Below are 7920 nucleotides of genomic sequence, written 5' to 3' on the forward strand. Positions count from 1 at the left end.
TGAAATTAGCCCAAATGCCAAAACATTATGACCACAATGTATATTGATGTGCTATCATTATCAAAACAGGAAAAATGAAGATATTTCTCCTACACCCTAACAAAATGGCTGCTATAGGCCATCAGAGAGTATACAGTACTGAAAGACGGAGACAGAAATAAAAGTGCCGGCACGGCATCGTCATAGCAACGACATGGCAACCACAATAAAACACAAAAAAATCATAATTTCAGTTGAAAATAAGAGTGCTACCACGAAGAGTTTCTTCATGTTTACATGTGTATCAGGAAGTTGTCAAATACAGTTCTGCAAGTATTTGACGACTCCCTGGTGTGTAATTCTGAGGACAATTTTTCTTCTTTTTTCAGCTCCAGATAGCTGTATTTTCCATTGCAAAATATTCCTGAATTGTTGTGTTTGTTGTTCAAGGAAAGGTGAAGGCAGAGGACTCAGGACAGATGAGCCTGGTAAGAGTTTTGCGTGGCACAGGAAGACCACACACAGGCAGTGACTTTGCGAGGATCTGAAACTGAACGCACGATGCTGAGTTGAATTTGTGTTATTTCAAATAATTGTTTGTGATCACAGTACCACATCGACCAGAACTGAATCTTATCCACAAGCTGCCAACATGACTGAACAAATGATCCCTGCAAGCACCACACGGCAGACGCCCGAGGCCATGTCCAATGCCGGGACGTCGATTTCAAAAAAGAATTCCATCTTCGTCTCAATTGCAATGCTACACTGCGACTCGTCGTAGAGCTAGAGTCGTACAGTCTACAGAGTCGTCGTATACTAGTCGAGTCACGCGATCACGGAAATAAACTATTTTTTGCGGGCAAATAAACTATTTTTTTGCGGGCAATATCGCATATTATTGCCCGCGGCGCAAAAGGTGCTGATTTGCTGGAGTACGGGCAACAATCACGTGCCATGTGATAATGGTGCAATATTCCTCTTGTGGGTTGATGGGCATATGATGGGCGCAAGTATACAATACTAAGAACTCTTTCTTATCATTTATGGACATCTCTGCACACATCAAAACATTCCTGTTCACGTGTGTTGAATTGATGATGCGGTCCTTGACGCCCTCAAAGTTGTACAAGTGCTAGTGTGCACGTGTGCCATATGAACTGTGGATGTGCTGTACTCATACGCATGCATGCTTAAATCAAAGTGTAAAAAACCGCGCCAAACAAAGAGAAGAGTAACATCAAGATTATAACCCCCCAAGAGTGTGCACCTCTGCATATGTGGTCTCCACCGGCGAAAACTCACATCACGTGTCTCAGATATCTTCGTACTACATGCAAACGAAGGATAGCGTGTGCGAAATCCGAATATCTGCCATGATCATGCTGGGGATTTGCATACGCGTAGTGAGTTTCTGTCAGAGAGTGCTTTTTTTATTACTCTACTGCTCGCTAAAAACGGGCTGGAAACGTACAACTGAGACACTACATCACGTGATGTGAGTTTTCGCCGTCGGCGTACCCCATAGAAAGGGTATCAAGAGTTCCACACTCTTGGGGGGTTATATACTCTTGGTAACATTCATTTCAGTTCAGGACAAGTAAAGAAGACGGAGATCGTTTCGAAACAGTTTATTTCATACACAGAGTAGCAGGGCTTCAATATTTTGTGTGCCCACCGTTTGCTTCGATTAGGGCTTCAACACGACGTGGCAGTGACTCCACGCATGGGGAAACCGTGTCAGGAGCCAACGAGTCCCACTCCAGGTGCAGTGCCTGCACCAGCTGGTCAGCATTCTCGCAGCGAGGTGGAAATATTCTCTTCTTGAGAAGAGCCCACAAATTCTCAATTGGATTCATGTCCGGCGAGCAGGGAGGTTGAAACAGGATGATGGGTACTCCGCTATCTAGAAGATCCTGCTGTGCTTGAGCTGACGTGTGGGAGGTAGCATTGTTGAGCTGCAAGGACCACTCGTTTGCAAAGAATCCGATGCCACTCGGTACAATGTCGGCTGCCATTCCTTGGGCGAACGTTGCTGCACTCCACGTCGGAGCAAAGGACAAATGCCGAACGGTTCCGAAAAGTGAAATGGCCCCGATAACGTGCACCTTTGTTGGATAGTGTGGCACCTCGACTATTGGCTTCTCGTCCGGTGGGTACCAGGACATAACACGTCCGTTAGGACCCAACGCAAAGCATGCCTCGTCTGCAAAGACAACGCGGTCAAAGTCAAACTGGCGATGCTCAATTCCCCATACTAGCCGGCTGTTCTTTTCTGCTTCTTTCAGAACAAACTTACGCACCGGCCGCCCAAACCTGTCATTATTCCGTCTGAGGCTTCTGCATACCGTGCTGGGGGGGGGGGGGGTGGGGGGGGGGGGGGCTGCCATTCCCCACCAGGTTGCTCCGTGTCCAGAACCTCAGAAATCTTCTCACATAAACATGCTCCGCAATCCCATTTCCAAAACGGGGTGAAACCATTCTCTACAGTTTTCTTCGCAAGCCCTATTCAAAAATGGAGAATAATGAGTTCTTTGGAGGAAATGAATTGAGTAGACGAGAAATAATAGCGACCCTCTACAGAGCAGGTCATACTCCGAGACAAATTATGGACATAACCGGTTACAAGAAGACTCAGGTAAGGGAAACAGATCATCAATAATGTGATAAAATCGAGGAGAAGAAAACACACACACATTCTCAGACCTCAGACCTGCCCATCGCGGAAGCGATGATAGACATAGCAACTTGTGCTGGGATTACACCATTCAACAGCTTGCAAGGCTGATGAATTGACCGCCACTATTTTTAGCCTGGTATCCACCACACAGCTGATTGAAGTGACTTTTTCTGGCCAGTGAATCCCTATTTTTCATTTTTCCATTTTTTCTTCTTTTTTCTTCCTTTCTTTTTTTTCTACACACACACACCACACCACATACTCCGGCATACACTGGCTGTTGGTAACCACCCAGGAGAATGAAAGAAAAGTCAGGAAGAGTCCGAGAAAGAGAAGAAAGACGTGTGCGACCATAATCGTCGGGAATTGAACCCGCAACCTCTCGATTGGAAATCGACTGCACATACCACTGCACCATATGGGACACACACATTCACACACACACACACACACACACACACACACATACTGCACGCGCGCACGGATCTCACGAAAGTGTGTACTAAATGCACTACAGATCGCACTAATGCACTACAGATCATTCCTGTACTACTTATAGTGTGTAATAACTATTGGAGTTGGACGAGGAACATGAATTACTAGTATTTTGCACGGCTAATACAGCCTAGTTACACTTTTGCTAAACATCCAAAAATTAGAGCGTGGCTCACCATGATCGGACCCCTAACTTGGTTATGTTTCACGAACACATGCACACGCGCGCGCACACACTACAAAAAATTCACGAAAATAAATTTGACGAAGAAGCATACAAAAAAAAAGAAAGAGAGAAAGGTAGCTGACCTGCATGGCTTGAATGAGAATAGACGAGGTAAGGTTGGCGTAGGAGAGACGAGGTTGATAGAGACGAGACGAGGTTGGCGTAGGAGAGACGAGACTGACATGGACGAGACGAGGTTGACATAGACGATACGAATGGTGGTTGAGGACGGCTGGGCATGGGATGATCTCAGGGTCGTGGGTCGATCAATAATCGGGCGCCAATGTTGAGTTCGAAACAGGACGACTGACAATGGGAACAAGTTAGTGGGAACGACATTTATTATAGACGACGAGACAAGAGACCAAGACGAACGAAACGACTACATTGTAGAGTGATTATTGACGAGTGAGAAAAGAGAGAGAGAGATCAAGTCTGAACGGCAAGATAAAGGGCCTGGGTAGCTATGGCAAATATGGGCGCGCAAGTAGCTACCCAGGCCAACGGAACAAAAGGAGGCAAAAGGTGAGTACGTAAGTGCATGCAGGCCAGCTAGAAAAGGTACGGGAGGAGGTACCTAACAAAATAAACAAAGAAGAATACATAGTGTGCTGACATGGGCTCGTCTATTTGGGTAGAATATTAGAATATTCGTTTTGTTGTACGTTGCTTATTCGTTAGAATATTCGTTCGTGATTATGTTATTCGTTTCAACACTGCTCTTAACCGTCCACCTCTCCACACTGCGCTCTTAGCCCACAGTCACAACACCACTCCATAGCGAGGAAGTTCGTTCTTGGGTAGATGTTCCATATCCTCCAGACAGCTGTTTTCCTCAATAAGAGTACCCCAGCAGAGATAGATAACGAAGAGGGCAGTGTGGAGAGGTGGACGGTTAAGATTATTTCCAAATGGCTGAGTTTGTCGCTACTTCTGAGTCACACAGTACTCCGATAAGTCAATTGAAACACAATTCGGCAGTACTCTCGATGACGTAGTCCGGGTTTCATCCCATCATGGCCTCCATTGGCGACACGCGGGTAGAGGCATGGGGTCGCTGTCGGTATAGTCACAGTAGGACGTCCAGGTCGTCTCTCCAAGTGCTCGACTTGTCGTCCAACTTCCGCATCAGGCCAAGAAATGTCCTGTTGAAGCGTTCAGCAGTTCCTTGGGACTGTGGGTGTCTAACGGCTCCTGTCTTCACTCGGACACAGAAGTACTTGAAAACAGACCCAACGAGCGTGCCAAAACTCAGACCCATTATCCATGCGGACAACCCTCGGTGGGCCCCAGAGATTACACAGTGCCGTGAACGCCTTGGCAACAGCGGAAGCATCATGTCGAGCCAACGGGATAACTTCGGCCCACTTAGTGAACAAATCGACTGCCGCTAGCACACAATGGTAGCGACCACGTCGCTATTGACCAAGTTAAAGTGTGTATATGACCACCTCTGACAATGGGCTCCCTGCGATGCTTGCTTGCGTAGGCGGCATAGACGTCTTGCGGCGGCTGTTAGCTGCTTTGCACTGTACACACTGCTGAGCGTGCCGCTGGCACTGGGCAGCCATATACGGAAAGTAGCAGCGGCTACGAAAAACATCATACATGGTATTCCACGAACCATGACCTGTTCTCGCATGTGAAGCAGACAATATATCAGCAAACTAGCTTCGATGCCACGACTGGAAGTTCCACGACTCCATCAATAGGCAACTTCACACTACGGCACAGCAGGCCATTCACGGTCACAAGCGGTGATCCGACCTTCGTGAACAACTCATGAAGTGGGCAGCTTCCTTCAATCTGCGAGATCACCTCAGTGATCAGTCCATCGGTGCGCTGAGCGGCCGCAATGTCGTGTTGCTGAACTGGACCACCAGCGGGTCCATCGACGAGGCTTGCTGCAATGCTGCTCTCCTTCAACTATGCTTTGCCGTGAGCAGTCCAGGTAGCGGGGACACGCGTTAGGATGTCAGCTCGATTCTGGGCAGACGGGACCCATACGACTGTCACAGAAAGGCCAGCTACAATGACAATGTCCGACACTCTCTGTAGACGTCACTGCACCACCACTTCGTGAAGGCCCTTGGTACGAACACGGTATGAGTTCGTCTCCACATTGTTCAGCCAGCTAGTGGCAGACTTCGAATCTGTCATGAACCGCACTTTTGTAGCACCCCAACAAACGGCGAGGTTGAGTCCTTTGATCGTTGCTTCCAGCTCGCTCACATTGATATGTGGTGTATCTCCGGCTGGTCGAAGCCATGATCGATCTTCAATGACGTGTCCGTCCACTTCAACCACCACTCCAAGACCGATATCCGATGCATCACACCAGATCACATACTCGACATCTTTGTCTGACGGTACTTGCCAGCGTTCTCGTGCGGGATCGCTATCACCAGTGACTCTTGCGTCCAGCTGACCACAGAACTCGGCAATTTGGTCGGATACGGGCTCGTCCCTGTCGGCCTCCATCACTGCGAGGCGCTTGATGTAACTGCAGGTGGGGCGAAGCCAACTACAAACTGGCAGATGACCTGTTAGCCTACCGCACCATTTGAATATGGCACACTTCGTCAAGACCTCGGGTACACGGAGTCGCTGCCATCTTGGCATCGCCAGGTGACGTCGCTTAAAGCGTCGCACAACTGTGGGCCCAATACTCTCGACTCTTCCAGCGGCTCGGCGGGCTTCGTGGGCAGGCTGAACTGAAGCATCGTCTTGGCAACGGCGTCAGCGCACTTCGACGGGGTCAGCATATCATCGATGTAGCTGCCAACGTCTGGGTAACCGCGTTACATAACGGACGATGGTGCTCATGTACTTCGGTGCAATACTGAGCCCAAAGCCCATTCGTGTCATCACGTATGGCTTTCTGATCCAAAAGACAGTCTGGTACTTCAGAAACTCCTTAGCGACGTGGACTTGGAGATACGCTTTTTTGATGTCCAAGAGCTTAAAATCTCCCAGGCAACCAGCCTTTCTCCACTTACGCAGAGACTCCTCACAGGCAGGTTCATCATCACCAGGGTCTGATTGCAGCCGGGCATTGAGGCAGCGGTAGTCGAGCACTGGTCGAACGGCTGTCGTTACCTTGTGCTCTTGCACCTGGGGAAGGAGCGGTAACACTGCTGCTGGCTCACCATGCACCATCGGATCGTGTGGAATCAGCCACTCATTATCGATCCACTTCTCGACTTCAGCACAGAACAGGGCGTGTTGCTCTGGAGTGAGCCTCTCTCGCGAGTATGCTCCGATGCCGGATCCAAGCATTGACGATGGGGAAACACCATATTTCCACTGCCAGGAAAGGTCCCACTCCCTTTTCTCCAATTTCTTGCGCACTTCGCCATCCTGCGACTGGAGAATTACGTCACACCCATCATGCTTCACGCTGACATGAGGCGACGAGTGCGCATCGCTAACAGACATGACAACATCAGGCTTGGCGGGTCCAAACCGGACTCAACTGGTTCCGGGTTTCGGCACCATAAGCTGTAAGGAGACTACTGGCTACGCCTCAGTCTATCCTCTACCACGGCACACCAACCAGCAGAACACAAGTCTTCAATTACAGATAGGAATACATTTCGAGAAAGAGAGAGTAAACTACAACAACTATGGTAAAACATCGTCTAAGTCAACTAACCGACGAAGAGTACATGAACCCATTGTGCTCTTGGGTCAAATCAAATAATCGTCTCGAGCCAAGAAAGGATCGCGCATCAAGACAGCAAGGAAAAATGGCGAGTTACGTCATCACGAGCACAGGTAGAAATTTATAGCAAAAAGAAAGCAACATCACCTGCGCACAACGCAAATAAATCTAATGGGGAGATTGGTAATATAATCGTAAATCAGAGAATGATCGAATACTCGACGTAGACACAAAGGATTAGAGAAACAATGTCAAACGAGCAATCAGGAACAATAATCAAGGTAAGGGACAAGGGAGAGAGTCAGTAACAACGCAGCTGATCATGGATGACAATGTCTGTCAGCGGTAAGCATACAACAATACAAAATTATGTTTCAACTTCACATCATAATATTATTCAAAACATGCAGTATTAGCAATTCATAGGATTACAACACGACGATGTTACCAAAGATAACGTTGTACTATTTCAAAGTTTAACCATGTTAATGAACAGAGCTAGAGAGTGGGCATGTCGACAGTCAGCTGGAAGAGATTTCCATCTGCCTTCCGCCAGAAAAGAAATAGAGCGCATGCCATACTGTGTAATATAATAAGCAAGTGGGAGAACTAAGGCTCTTTGTGCCTTGCCCCGGGTGCATGCTTGGTGACCAGGTGCAATTTCCCGAAGCTGGTACATGTACAAAGACTGAAGAAGAGGACTAGCAAGATGCTGGGCCAAGAAGCGGTACACAAAAAATAGAGCTTGAGGCTAATATGCTGTTCCAAAGAATAGAGGCGGTATAAGCGAAGAACTAGTTCAGTGGGCGCAGTACGATCGAGTCCAAACACTCTCTTCATTGCTATGTGACTAACGGTCACAATCCTATTGTACAG

Source organism: Sycon ciliatum, chromosome 10 (assembly GCF_964019385.1).
Source record: "Sycon ciliatum chromosome 10, ocSycCili1.1, whole genome shotgun sequence".
NCBI classification, from domain to species: domain Eukaryota; kingdom Metazoa; phylum Porifera; class Calcarea; order Leucosolenida; family Sycettidae; genus Sycon; species Sycon ciliatum.